Raw genomic sequence first — 16128 nt, forward strand, 5'->3', positions numbered from 1 at the left:
ATCCCAGGACCCCAAGATCATCACCTGAGCTGAAGTCAGACACTTAACTGACTAAGCCATCCAGGTGCCCCTGAAAAAAATTACATTTAACTAAAGATTTGAAGAGTTGATATGTTGCCCATGGGCAAAGCCCTGGGCTACTCCAATATTTAGAAATCAGGGAAGATGAAGAGGAAGGAAAAGAAGAATGACAAGAAGCATGTGGAATAGTAAAAGAAAAGTCAGACAGGTGTCCTGGAAACTAGAAAATGTTTCAGGGAAGAGAGATATCTACAGTGTAAAATGCTGCAGATTGTATATAAAGATGAGGACGGAGACATGATCATTGGATTTAGTGACCTAGAGGTCATTGGTAACCTTGATAAGAGCAGTTTCACTTCTGTAGTGGGAAGCAAAGTCCTGTAGGAGTATGTTCAGGAGAAGGCTGGAGGAAGTGGATGGGAGACCCTGACTCTAGATACTTCCAAAGAGTTTTGCCATAATTTAAGGGAATGAAAGGGGGCAGTGGCCACAGGAAGACTTAGATCAAAAGAGATTTTCTTCCAACTCTTTAATTTTTATTTGATATTTTTTCCTCCAACTACTTTAAATGTTCAAATCTACAGGAAAGTTGAAAGAATAGTACAATACCCATACACCCTTCACCCAGTTACAGCAATTGTTGACATTTTGCCATATTTGTTTTCTCTCTAGAGAGAGGGGTTTTTAAAAACACTTTTTCAAATTGTGAAATACAAACATGTACAGAAAAGTCCACAAAACAAAATGTATAACTCAGGGAATGATCACAAAGCAAAGATCCATGTAACCATCATCAACATCAAGAAAATAGAACACTGCTAAGCATCCCCAAAGCCTCCTTTTTTTTTTTTTAAAAGAATTTATTTATTTATTCATGAGAGACACACACACACAGAGAGAGAGAGAGAGAGAGAGGCAGAGACACAGGCAGAGGGAGAAGCAGGCTCCATGCAAGGAGCCCAATGTGGGACTCGATCTGGAGCCTCCAGGATCACACCCTGGGCTGCAGACGACACTAAACCACTGCACACCAGGGCTGCCCCCCAAAGCCTCCTTATGGCCCTTCCTACCCATCAAGATGTAACCGCCACCCTGAATTTTCAGTGATAACTTCTTGCTTTTCTTTATAGTTTTGTACATTGTCTTTCCTTTTTTTTTTTTTTAGCATATGGATATGATATCTAATGACCCAACACCATTTATTGAAAGACTGTCCTTTACCACTGTTTTGAAGTACCACCTTTGGGATCCCTGGGTGGTGCAGTGGTTTAGCGCCTGCCTTTGGCTCGGGGTGCAATCCTGGGGACCTGGGATCGAGTCCCGTGTCGGGCTCCCGGTGCATGGAGCCTGCTTCTCCCTCTGCCTGTGTCTCTGCCTCTCTCTCTCTCTGTGTGACTATCATAAATAAATAAAAATTACAAAAAAAAACTGAAGTACCACCTTTGTTATAAATCATTTGACAGTTCCTTTCTCAGCTTTGTGTTCTATTTGTTCTATTCTATTGTTCTGTTTTCTTTCCTTGCACCATTAAGATACTGGTTTAATTATTATAGCTTTATAATAAGTCTTGATACCTGCTAGAGCAATTACTTCTATCTTGTTCTTTTTCAAAAATATCTTGGCTAGGGACGCCTGGTTGGCTCAGCGGTTAAGCGTCTGCCTTTGGCCCGGGTGTGATCCTGGAGTCCCCAGATCGAGTCCCATGTCAGCTCCCTGCATGGAGCCTGCTTCTCCCTCTGCCTGTGTCTCTGCCTCTCTCTGTGTCTCTCATGAATAAATACATAAAATATCTTTTAAAAAATGTCTTGGCTATTGGTCCTTTTCATGTCTCTATAAATTTTAAAATCAGAGTCCATATAAATAAAACAAAAGTCTTCTTGGGGTTTGGATTAGAATTGCATTGAATCTACAGTTAATAGGGGGCAAATTGACATCTTTAAAATCATTGACTCTTCCAATCCATGAACATAGTAAACTTAGCCTTCCCTTTATTTAGATCTTCTTCAATGTCTCTCAATAAAGTTTATAGCTTTTATGTAGAAATCTTACAGATTTGTGTGTGTGTGAATTTATTCCTAAGTTTTGCAATTCTAAATGTTATCTTTTTAAAAATTTCATTCCTGTTGTTGGCATATAGAAATACAATTGATTTGTTCACTGGGTCTTTATCGAGCAACCTTCTTAAACTCACTTTTTAATTCTAGTAATTTTTCTGTAGATTATTTTGGATTTTCTATGTATATAACCATATAGTGTATGAATAATGGTAACTTATTTATTGCTTTTCTTCACTCTGAAATTATAAAATACCTCCTCTCTTTTGTGTTCCTTAGCATTTTAATATAGCCCTTGTGCATTTCTTAACGAGTTTTCCCTAGACATTTGTCTTTTTTGTTGATATTGCAAATGAAAATATTTACTCCATTGTATTTTCAAACTGGTCATTATTTGTTTGCTTGAAGTTTGCACATTAATTTTTCTGTGGGTTAATTTTATAATCCGATCACCACCCTAAATTCTCTTGTCTATAATAGTTACTCAGTTGATCGTCTTGTTTTTCCCTGGGTAAGCAGTTATATCATCTATAAACAACATATAATCTACTTCCTCTTTTCTACTTTCTATTTTTTAATTTTTTTCCATTTAGGAGTTTTAAACAGAAGGGCTATCTACTCAAAGTGCAATAATAAAGACTACATTGACTGCAGGAGTGAAACTAAGGAACCATTTCAGGAGTCTAGTACAGTAGTTCAGATACCAAAAGCTGGTGCCTCAGCTAAAAGAGTGGCAACAGAAATGGACAGAAATGGGTAGACTGGAAATATATTTTTAAGCATGGCAGAGAACAGGCTGATCATATTATACTAATGATATGCAAACTTCTTGGGAAACTTAGAACACAAGAATCACAATTAGAAGGGACCATAAATATAATCAACTGCGTATGCTAACCCCATGTTTTCTCGGATTCACTCCAAATTCTTAACTACCTCTAGTGATGGAGAACTCACTACCTCTCACAGAGCCCGTTCCATTTGTTCATTTCACTCCACGAACCCTGCTCTTTCTCAGGTACTATACAGGCCTCTAGGAAACATGAATAATCAACCCTCATTCCCCTCCCTGGGGAAGCCCAGAGGGAGGAACAACTCTCTTAGTAAGTCTCTTTCCTGGCAGAACCCGACTTCTAGTTTCCTGTCTGAATCCTCTGTCAGAACAAGGCTGACCTCTCTCTCCACAGGCAGCTTATTCCTCAGGTGTTTGCAAAGATGATCATCACTTTTTGGGTTTCTTATCTTCTTTTCCTTATTATTTTTTTTTAGCCTGATCTCCTATCAAATTCCCTCTTTATCTTGATCCAAATTTGGGAAACTTAAAAGTTGTACTTTAGTGTTATTTTTCTGAGGCATTACTATGTCATTTTTTAAAAATCTTTACTTTTGTAATTCAATACCTGGGAAGTTAATGTTCATTTGCTAGGTATCTTTGTTCATATTTTTGGTTTTGACTTAGTGTTTATCTTTTTTAAAAGACTGTCTTCATTAAGGACTTAGTATATAAAGTGTATAATTAGCTTTGGGAACAAAAAACTAAATAGCCATGCAATCAGTTCCCTTGCTAGGCTCAGCAAACACTAGCTGGTTACAAGGCTGAAGGCATTTTTTTTCAATAAAAAGAACGAGGATCAAATAATAATACACATGGGAGGAAGCTAGCAAGTTGATTACTTTTAAGAGTAAAATATAAATTATGATTTCTTCAAGACAGGCAGTAATACTGAGTCTACTTTTACACATACTACATAACATCCAGTTCCAAATAATCAGGCTTCCCCCACCCGCCAACAGCCCATTACTCTTCCAAAGTAGTTATGTTAATTATGTGTTCACAATCCCCATCCAATTTAACGGTCAATATATTTAATGAACATATTATCTTCTTGGTGAGGCATTTTTGTGCAACATTTGAATGTGACTATATTTGCAGTGTGAAAAGACATAATACAATCTGACAGGTTTTCCCAAATGAGTTGCAGAGAAATGACAGGGGGAAAGGGACGAGGTTTTTTTTCTGTAAAGAGGGTGACCCTGGTCAATCCTGAGTGGAGACAGCTGTGAATTATAATGGGCTCCTCTGAGAATTGTCAGATTTAAACTCAACTGATGATACAGTAGCTCAGGGAATACTTCCTGGTGCTTTGCAAGTGTTGTGGGCAGTTTGCTTCCCTGCATGATGTAAGATCATTTTCTCTCCCTAAATCTTTCCTTTAAGCTATGCTTGAAATATGGTGACTTGAAATAGCGTAAAGAGCATTTGTTTTATAGTCAGATATGTCTGACTTCACATTCTGATGTGAATCAGGACAATCTGACAGTTCTTTTAAAAAATTTTGCATGTTACTTTTCTAATTTGGGTTTTTTAATATTTAAATGGATTATAATGTTTTCTCTAATAGAGGTTACTGTAAAATTGAATAAATGCAGTGTGTGTGTATTCTTTAAAATTTTATTTTTAACAATCTCTGCACTCAATGGGGGCTCGAACCTGCAATCCTGAGATCGATCAAGTCACATGCTTTACTCACTGAGCCAGCCAGGCACCCCCATTTCTTTGATTTTCATATATATATATATATGCACTTAAGAAAACCCTTAGTGTTTAGGAATATTTGAGGCCAAATTATTTTATTTATGTATCTTTTAGATCTTATTTATTCCTGAGAGATGCATTGAGAGTGGCAGAGACATAGGCAGAGAGAGAAGCAGTCTCCCCATAGGGAGCCTGATGCAGGGCTCAAATCTGGGATCACCACCTGAGTCAAAGGTAGACGCTCAACCGCTGAGCCACCCAGGTGCCCCTAGAGGCCAAATTCTTTACTTACCACGAACTTCCTTTCTTTTTAATCCATTCATTCCCCTAAATTACTTCTTTCTTTTATATTGGACATTTACTGGGTCATTCCGCTTCCAAAAGCCTTCTCAAATTGGTTTCATCATCTCCATTCTTCCTGGCAATGCCTTAGTTCAGTATATTATTTTATTTTGCTTAGATTATTGCAACAACTTTTTAATTTATACCCTACTCTCCAGTCTCACTACTTTTGTTTTCTTTTTTTTAAAGATTTATTTATTTGATAGAGAGAGAGAGAAGGAGAGAGAGAGGCAGAGACACAGGAGGAGGGAGAAACAGGCTCCATGCCAGGAGCCCGATGTGGGACTCGATCCTGGGACTCGATCCCGGAACTCGATCCCGGAACTCGATCCCGGGACTCCAGGATCGTGCCCTGGGCCAAAGGCCGGTGCTAAACCACTGAGCCACCCAGGGATCCCTGCTACTTTTGTTTTCAATCTTGCTACTTCTAATCCATCTTCCACACTGTGTAGAGTTTCTCAAAACACAGTTCTGATTATGAGTCAATTTTTCCTGCCTAAATACTTTTGTTTTTTAGGGAAACATTTTTTTAAGATTTTATTTTTTTAAGTAATCTTTACTTTCAACGTGGAGCTCAATTTTCGACCCTGAGATCAAGAGTGGCATGCTCAACTGCCTGAGCCAGCCAGGTGCACCTTGCCTAAATACTTTTAATGTCCAATCTTTATTGCACAGATCTTGTCTCCTTCAACTTTTATCTTTGATGTCAAACAAAGATGTTTTTGCTTGGTTTGGCTTTTTTAGATTTATCTACTTATTTAGATTTATCTATCTATCTATTTATTTATTTATGAGAGAGAATAAGAGAGTGTAGGAGTCTGGTACTGTGTTATATCTCAAAACAGTCCTATGAGATGGCATTGTTTATCTCTTGTGGAGGGGTAAACTGATGATTGATGAGAATATCTGATTGAAGCCTGTGTCACTAGGAAGCAAGTAAGGATATAAGCCTAGATTTACTTGGCACTAGCAACCTGCAGCCTTCCTTGAGAATACCTCAGATGTGAAAAATACCCCCACTGGATTCTTTAAGATGTATTTATTTATTTATTCATAAGAGACACACAGGGAGAGGCAGAGACACTGGCGGAGGGAGAAGCAGGCTCTTCACAAGGAGCCTGATGCAGGACTCGATCCCAGGACTCTGAGATCACGGCCTGAGCCAAAGGCAGACACTCAACCACAGAGCCACCCAGATGCCCCCTACATTGGATTCTGAGTATTACCCTGCATATCTATGCTTTCCCACTAGACTGGGAGACTTCCTGAAAGCAAGAGCCATTCATTGCTTTAACATCAGCCACTATCACAAAATGCGCATGTTAAGAACTCAATAAAAGTTTATTGATGTAAATCATTTTCTTTAAGCAACCAGATATTATGGAGATGTAAATTCTTTTCTGAAAGGTAGACTATTTTGATTTGTGTGTTCTTCATGCCAAGCAATTTAAGAAGGAAAAAATGAGATGGTGATGGTCAACACTGCAACCACAGAATTAAAGAGCAAGCTGGGTTTTTTGATGTTTGTTTTCCAGTGCGTAAGAGGATAATTCAAAACATTCTAAAAACATGTGCTTGTCTACATAGCTGACAGGGGCAAGTGAAAGACTAACCCTGTGGTTTATCCTGTGAAACATTTTACTCAGTGCCTCTTGTTTCTAGCTCCATTTAGACTGCTCAGAGCAGGAGTTGCCCCCAGCCTTTGTGCCTGGAGGATTGTCACATGTCAGTGAAGAAGCCTGTGTCCCCACCAACTGTAGTGACCTGCCTCTGAGATGTGCAAACACTGCGTGCTCATGGCAAAACTTCCAGCCTCAGGGGAACTCTGGTATTTAGAGACTTTCCATAGCAATCAGCAATGCCTAAAAGGCATTTATTTCTTGAAAGCCAAACTCGAAGTTATTGAAAACTTTACAAAATAGTGCTTAAACCAACATTTCGTTTCCTGAATCTATAAGAAAGATTTCTTACAGAAATCTTTTGTTGGTCTCCCCTGACTTTCCACCTTATCTGGAAGTATGAGTCAACCAATGGAGAACAAGGGATGAGTCCATCATTTGGGATTTAAACTTGGGCTTGTCAACTTAAAATCTCAGAGAATCCTTTCCCAGCATCACCTGGGGAAAGTAGAAAGGTATAATGAAAATAGCCCAGACTGGGGCGCCTGAGTGGCTCAGCTGGTTAAGTGTCTGACTCTTGCTTTCAGCTCAGGTCGTGACCTCAGGGTCCTGGGACGGAGACCTTCGTCACCGTTTGTCCCTCTCCCTCTGCCCTCCCCCTGCTCGCTTCTCTCTCTTTAGAACAAATAAATAAAATCTTAAAAAAAAAAAAAAAAAAAAAAGCACAGACTGTAAGTAGCCTGACCAGACTTTGAAACTAGATTCTGTCAACAACTGATCATGTGACCTTGGGCAAATTACTTAACTTCTTCGAAGTTCTGTATCCTCATTTTGCAGTGTTGTGGTGAGAATTTGATAGATTGTCATCAGCACAGTTCCAAGCACACAGTAGATTGTCAATAAATCTTGTTGACCAAAATAAGTGAATAACATACTTAAGATGGCTAGCCTATAGAAGAGTTTAGTAAATATTAATTCCCTTCCCACTCTCCACCTTCTCACTTTCAGTTCAGTCTATGTCCTTAGGAGCATTTTTCCCCTTCAAGGTTCCTCCTAAAGGTCACCAAACACCTATTTTTAACCAGGAAAAAATTAATTAAGGCAGAAACAGAGCTTGCAGTGGAAATGTATTCACTTTAGCTTCCAGGCCCCCAAGGGATGGCCTTGTTTTTCTATTTGTTTGGTCAAAAATAAGTCTGTCTAATGGGGTTTTACAGAGAAAATTTTAGATTTTAATTTTTGAAACTATCGGTAGTGTTTCAGAATAAATTAGAGACCACCAACAGAAAGCAGCCATTGCCAAAGTGTGCATTAGAATCTCCTTATACTTTTACTATATGAACATACCATGGATCAGTAATTGAGCACATAGCTTAACCTCTGACCAATGTATATTAGAATCCAAACTCTTGCCACTTATATTTTTGTGTGTGAACTTGGGCACTTTACTTAACCAGCCTGAGCCTCAATGTGCTTACCTATGAAATGTGGTCAAAAAACAGCACCCACCAAAAAAAATAAAAAATAAAAAACAAATTTTAAAAAGTGCCCACCTCATGGGTTTGGCAAGGGTTGAATAAAATAATTACCACACTAACCAGGATGCATGGAACAGGGTTCACTCTCAACAGAATGTAGCTATTACTATCATCTGCTTTACTAGAACCCCAAAGGTAGTGAGCTTTATTGCCTCTGTTTTACAGACAAGGAAACAGAGTCTTAGATGAAGACTCTAAAACTATTTAGCACATTGCCAGGCAAATAGTGAAAGCTCAAAATACGTGACCTTAAAAAAAGAGTCAAATCAATGGTGTCCAACCAGGCACTGACCCTTTATTATACTTTGCATGCATTTTGTGTAGGAAGAGGAAATTTGAAATTACCTATTAACTTTTCTGTCTACTTCTATGTGCTGGGAGGGTATGGCCAGGGTCCTATACAGCCAATATATATACACACTGTAGGTGCTCAGTAAATATTTTGTTACTCAAATAAATGTTAAGGGTGAGCATGCAGGGACTCTGTTCTGGATCTTCCTTGTCAGGAGCTATACCAAACCCCATTCCTGCCCCAGTCCCTCTCTTTTTGTTGTGACTTTCTCCTTCATCTTGAGGCTTCCCTGTGGGGAGTCTGATATGGGACTCAATCTGAGGACCCAGAGATCACGCCCTGAGCCAAAGACAGCCGCTCAACCCCTTAGCCACCCTGGCATCCCTCACCTGAAGTTTAAAAAGTGAGCCATTCACTGGGGTGCCTGGGTGGCTCAGTTGGTTCAGCATCTGATTCTTGATTGCCGTTCAGGTTGTATCTCAGGGTAGTGAGATTGAGCCTCATGCTGGGGAGTGGAGCCAGTTTAGGATTCTCTCTCTGCGCCCCCTTCACTCCGCTCATTCTCTCTCTCTCTTAAACAAGTGAGCCATTCACATGTAATTGAGAAACTGTGGTAGGGTCTTTATTAAATGTAGCTTCTTGAAAGACTAACATTTTTGGAGAAAGCAGGACTGTTGTTTTGGAAAAGAACATGTTTAAACCTGAATAAATCAACAGTTAAGCTTTGAAGACTTTAAACAAATATTTTTGACTTACAGCAGAAATATAAACATGATCCTAAAACTATTCACAAATGATTGTTCTTCATCAACTAGTAAAATAAAGTCTAAATTTGAGAGTCCTTTTGGGGAGTATAGTTTGTTCTTTTCTTATACCTGTAACAGAACAAATAGGTAGGAAAGAAATTTGAAAATTTGAAAATGAAAAATCTTTAAAAATAAAAAAGAAAAGAAAATTTGAAAATGAAAGCATGTCTGCCTGTCACTTTGTGCATTTCAAAGATAAGAACAACAGTCTAGAAAGAGGAATGTGAAAGTATGTAATATAAAGTATATGCAATAATAATGAAGTACAGAATGCTAGAAATCTGGCCAAAACAATTACTAGTATGTGAGGTTGAGCAAGTCTCACACACACACACACACACACACACACATCGTATATATAAACATACAAGATGGTAGTGAAGATTAAATAGATGGAGCCTGTGAACTGCTTAGCACAATGATGAATGGTACACAGAATGTGCTCAGTAAACTGTAGTTCATATTACCAGAGAAAGAAGAATCAGAGTCAGAGGCAAATCCCGTGTAATAAGTTCTCATATCCAAGGGCTCAAGTCTTCAGAAGATGGGCCCCAGCAACTTTATTGGTATGTTTGCAAGGGATTACTGAGAAGACAGGCGGTTGTGATGTGAGCAAAGTGTGAGATTTAGGATTAGAAGAACCTACACCCCAAGTTCCAACCCTAACTGACATTTCTAAGCAGTGTGCACTTGGACTAATCACCTACCATCTCTGAGATCTGGATTCTCCATCTGAAAATAATTCCCAGGATTTTTCTAAGTAACAAGAGAAATACGTGGGTTATAGCCCTTCATAAATCGTGAAGTACTGTTAAAAACACTAGCCCCGGGACGCCTGGGTGGCTCAGCAGTTTAGTGCCTGCCTCTGGCCCAGGGCGTGATCCCGGAGTCCCGGAATCGAGTCCCATGTCGGGCTCCCTGCATGGAGCCTGCTTCTCCCTCTGCCTGTGTCTCTGCCTCTCTCTCTCTCTGTGTCTCTCATGAATAAATAAATAAAATCTTAAAAAAAAAAAACAAAAACAAAACAAAACACTAGCCCTTTGTCGCTGGTCCTTTACTAGTTGTGCCCTAAGGATACAGCGCTGTAAGTGAGGCGCCAGATTTCCCAGCAGATGGGCTGTGGACATCTGATAACCTTCCAGCCACTCTGTATCAGAGGCTGAGGCACTGACATTTCAGGGCGGAGGAGGACAGGAAGGAGAACTCTGGCCCAAGGAAGGGGCTAGGTCAGCTTTCCCAGGTCTGTCAAGGAAGGAACCCTTCACCAACTTTCATTCTCATTAGGAAAGCTCACCTAACACTTTCAACTGTGTCACAGAAGAAATTCCTCTCCCAAAGAATCGGGGGACTTAGGACAAAAGAGGAGGCTGGAGGGGGAATGCTCCTGCTCAGCACGTTCTTCTCACAAGATATTCCTGAGAACAGACTTCTTCATGTTCACGTCTGGACAAACAATTGGCATGTTTCATGAGCTCTTCCTTATAGCAGCAGTGTGGTGCCATGGAAAGAGCTTCAGAGTGACTCAAGGCTTGGCTCAAAACCCCTGTCCTTTAATTAATGTGTGACCTTCAACTGATCACAACTTCCTTTGAACTATGGCGACCTTTCTAAGCTAACTAAGGAAAGCCCTGAAAATAGAGGAGACATTTCTTAGTTCATGCTGTTGCTCTTAGAAGCCACACTTTTGATTCCCCATTATATTCCATCTTGAATTGGTCTTCAAATGTTTTTTCCTGAGTTATTCTAGTCTCTCCTATTGTTTTAAGCTACAGCACTATCTTCTTCATCAGGTAAGTTAGCGCCAAGGCCTGAATCCAGCACATAAGTTCTGAATACATGCTTGTTAAGTGACTGACTCGAGGAATGAATTTAAAATTCATCGTAAGCTCCTGAGTGAAGCCCTCAAAGTACCCAGTGCATCACAAAGCAAATGCTCAAGAAACAAGAATTAGTTAATTCATCAATTCAGCATTTATCATCTCTTCCTCCCACTTGATTTGTATCTTCTTTTCTTGGGGAAGTTGACATTTCCTGCCATGTTTTCCATTTTCCAAATGTCACCAACCTCTAGTACAAATTTCCATATTCCTGGAGGTTTCTGGAATCTCCCCTTATAGGTAGGATTTCCAGATTTAGCAAATAAAAATAAAGGACACTAAGTTAAATCTGAATTCCAGATAAAAAATACTTTTTTAGATAAAACTAACTCCCCTGTAAGCCTTTGGTCATACTTGTACTAAAATTTTTTTCACTGTTTATCTGAAATTCAAACATAACCGAGGTCTGTATTTTATCTGGTAACCCTTCTTCAAGGGTCTTACCATAAGCAATGATACCAACATGAATGTTGTCATTTCTCAAAATGATACCTTTGAGGCACTGTGCTCATTAATTAGTCGGTCCCCAAACATCCCTAAGGAGACAGAAAGCTGCTTTATCTTCCTTTAGGCACCGGTCTTGCTCATAGTCATGTGTTGGGGAAGAGAGAATCAAATGCCTCAGTTTCCTGCTTGATATCAAGCTTCCTTCATTCCACCAGCAAGCTGCTCTCTCTCATCTCAGCCACTGGATGGGTGCTTGTGGATATGCCATCAGCACCCAGAAATTACAGCCTCTATCCTTTGTGTGTCTCCTAGTGTAACAAATCACTAAGTCCTCAGTTTGTTCTTATTGCTGTTCTTTTTGTTGTTGTTGTTTTCCCTACAGAAACATTTCCTGGCCCTGCCTCTTCCATTTCACTTCTCTAGCCATATGTGCCAATATAATATGTCATCACCTGGGGCCTGGATTACAGCAACAGTGTCTCAGCTCTTCTGGTTCCCTGTATCCATGCAACTTCTTGCAAATTTGTGCTTATTTACTGTCTTTTTCCCATCTGGGATTCACTTTTGGGAGAAGCTGGCATAAACCTCCATTTTGTTTACCAAATCAATACCAGCCTCCACAACCCAGCCTTCAAGGCCCCAACCCTCTATGGTTTCCTTTCCTGTCTGCCTTCCATAGACTGATGCAATCCAATTTCCATTTGCCAATCCCTGGGCCTCATCCTTGTTCCTGGCTAAGTCAGCCCCATCTTTGCATTTGCCCTGAGTCCCTAAATCCCTTCCTCCTCCTCCTCTGGGTCAGTCCAAGTCCCTTGCCTCCTTCAAAACCCAACCCAGGGAATCCCTGGGAGGTTCGGCAGTTTAGGACCTGTCTTCAGCCCAGGGCATGATCCTGGAGTCCTGGGATTGAGTCCGGCATCCGGCTCCCTGCGTGGAGCCTGCTGCTCCCTCTGCCTTTGTCTCTGCCTCACTCTCTCAGTCTGTGTCTCTCACGAATAAAAAATAAAATCTTAAAAAAAAAAAACAAAAACAAAACCCAACCCATTAGAAGACAACCCAGCCCCATTAAAGACAACACAGCCAACCGTGGGGTAGAGAAAACCTTTCCAAGGGGGAAGAAAGCAAAAGAGGAAAACACAAATTGTTCAATAGATTTGATTATACAAAAATGAAAAGCTTCTTTATGTCAAAATGTTCTATAAACAAAACAAGAGAAATTAGCGAAAATGCTACATATAATAAAATTAATATTCTTATTTATCTTTTATTTATTTTTAAAAATATTTAATTTATTTAGTCATGAGAGGCAGAGAGAGAGAGAGAGAGACATAGGCAGAGACATAGGCAGAGGAAGAAACAGGCTCCATGCAGGGAGTCCAATGTGAGACTTGATCCTGGGACTCCGGGATCACACACTGAACCGAAGGCAGACGTTCAACCGCCGAGCCACCCGGGCGTCCCTAAAATTAAAACTCTTAATATAATTTTACAAAACAGTAAGAAAGAAGCATTCCAAAAGAAAATGAAGAAAACATATTAGTGTATCGCACATGGACACAAAATAGAAGAGGCCAGAAACATAGAAAGCCATAAAACCTCAGTAGTATTAGAGAAATGCAAATTAGAATAACAATGAGCTTCCTTTCCCTTTATCAAATGGGCATTTAAAAAAAAAAAAAGATTTTATTTATTTATTTGAGAGAGAGAGAGAGCAGGATGCCTGGGTAGCTCAGTGGTTGAGTGTCTGCCTTCAGCTCAGGGTGTGAACCTGGAGTCCCCGGACCGAGTCCCACACTGGGCTCCTGGCATGGAGCTTGCTTCTCCCTCTGCCTATATTTGCCTCTCTCTCTCTGTTTCTCATGAATAAATAAATAAAATCTTAAAAGAGAGAGAGAGAGAAAGATTGAGCAAGCAAGAGAGCACAAACAGGGGGAGGGGCAGAGGGAGAGAGAGAAGCAGGCTCCCCTCTGAGCAGGGAGCCCAATGCAGGGCTGGATTCCAGGACCCTTGAGATCATGACCTGAGCCAAAGGCAGACCACACAGGAACCCTTCAAATGGGCATTTTAAAAAAAGACTATAGTCAATGCTGATATGAGTGCAGGAACAGGATCTTCCACACATGCTTTAGCAGGATGTTTCTTATACTTTTTAAAATAGCATAGATTTGAAAAATCATTTTACCTTCTTACTGTATAAAAAGTGTTTTCCAGTTTTCTACAACAAATATGGATCCTTTTTACAATTAACAATATAGACAAATGCATTTTTTAAAATCCTATAAAAATTAAAGATAGATGAGGAGAGAAGAGAAGGAAAGTACTTTATCTTAACTCATAGACCTGGTTTAGGAATCCAGGATTGCCACTAACTAGCTGTGACTAACCTCTCAAGCCCAGAGACTTAGGCTCGTAAGGCTGCAAAGATCAAAACAGAAAAAAAAAAAAAAAAAGTATGTAACTTGCTACCATAGATCTCATGTTTTATAAACATTCAAAAAAGGTGGTATTTGTGTTATTATTCTGTTGTATCCTCAGCAGACAGTTGCAATATTCTGCATATAGTAGGTGCTACATTAAAATATCTGCTGATGGTCTGATCTTTTTAATATGCACCCTTAATAGTCTTCTCTACTGACCCCATTCTCTTTTTCTCTTCTTCCTTCCTCTTGCCTATTCCACATCTGTTCTCTCCATTTTTCCTCCTCGTTAAACTCTTTGTCTTATGGAACAATCTTTCGTAAGCATCTGAACAGCATTTTTCAAAGCCCAACTCCAAAAGCCACTGATTTGTCAGCCTACCTGAAGGTCAGCAGCATTGACAATAGGTCCCAGTCTTCTCTTCACTCATGTTCTTGTTTTATTAAGACCTGGCTTGAAACTCATCTGTCCTTGGAATGTTTCCTATGCATGACTGCACCTGAGTCTGTTCACATGGGTGCTTCCTGGTAGCCTGTGATATGCTTGTCTGTTGGCCTTTTCTTTCCTCCAGGCAGAAGCTCATTTTATGTTCCTTATGATCCTCCCTGTATGTTTGTGTTCATCAGTCATATAAATTAAATTTATAGTATTTATTAGTCAGAAATACCTTCGTTATTTTCCTCTTCTTCCCTCTTTCATCCCTCCTACTCCTTTACTCTCCCCCTAATCCCTGCTGGAATATAGTTATTATTCTTTTCTTTTTCTCTCACATAAATCTGTATTTACTTTAGGAAAGTAGGATGAATGACCAATTGACTATAGGTCCTTGCATTTTTTAAAGATTTATTTATTAATTTAAGGGAGGGGGAGAAAGGGAGAGCATGAGCAGGAGGGGCAGAAGAAAGAGGGAGAGGGAAAGAGAAACTCAAGAACACTCTGCACTGAGCACAGAACCTGACAGGGGGGGGCTTGATCTCACGACCCTGAGATCATGACCTAAGCCAAAACCGGGAATCAGACACTTAACCAACTGAGCCATGGAGGCACCCCAACGGTATGTCCTTGTATTTTTTCAGAAACATACGTTAAACAGTTTAGAGCTACTGATAAGAGATAAACAACAGGAGAATGTAGCCATGTGACCAGCACAAGATCTTCTCTTCCATATCCTTGTAACTCTTGAGTTAGTGAGTATGGAATTTGTCATTAGACCAGATTTGAATCTGTTTCCAAAACTGTACTCTCTGAGCTTTAGCTTCTTTGACTGTAAAAAGGTGATAACATCTGTCTCGGAAGGTTGGAATTAAATGTGTGTAAAGCATAAGATACAATCTAAATCAGAGTAGATATAAGGGCATTCTCTAACAGAAAGGGAAATGTGAATTTCCTCTTCTCTTTCCCAGATTTATTCATTCTGTGGAGTTTTATAATTCAGTGAGGAAAAAAACCCCATTAAACATGATCAAAATAAACTTACCAAACACATAGCACTTACTCTGTGTTTTGGACTCAACTAACAGCACTTTGTAAATATTATCTCATTTAATTCTCATAACAGGTACTGTTATAACCCCAATTTTATTTTATCTTTTTAAAGATTTATTTATTTATTCATGAGACACACACACACACACACACACACACACACACACACACAGACAGGCAGAGGGAGAAGCAGGCTCCTCACAGGGAGCCCGATGCAGGACTCGATTCAGATCCCAGGATCACGACCTGAGCCGAAGGCAGGCGCCCAACTGCTGAGCCACCCAGGCTCCTATAACCCCAATTTTAATGAGGAATTTGACATCCCTACTGTCTCACACTTAGTAAGAAGTGGAGCAGGCACTGTATGTAGTACCAGGGTTCAGGCTCATAACTGCTGTGTTCTACTTTTCTCACTTATGCCTCATACATAGTAGGAACCAAAAATCTTCAAGTCTTTCCTTCTTATCCCTTTGACCAAAGTAAAGCAAATCACGACACACTCCCAGAAAAGCACCCCTTACCTATTCTGATCAAAACAGTTGGCTAAAATTCCAACTCAGTCTGGTGCAAAGGAGCCAGGGGAAAACTGGGTTATCTTTTACTGTCAAGGGTCTAGTTCCCCCAGAGCTAGAGACTCTGTAATAATAAATACCTCAGAGTATGAGGAGGATGTCGTTTAGAGTAAGTCTTTGG

Source organism: Vulpes vulpes, chromosome 11 (assembly GCF_048418805.1).
Source record: "Vulpes vulpes isolate BD-2025 chromosome 11, VulVul3, whole genome shotgun sequence".
Lineage (NCBI taxonomy): Eukaryota > Metazoa > Chordata > Mammalia > Carnivora > Canidae > Vulpes > Vulpes vulpes.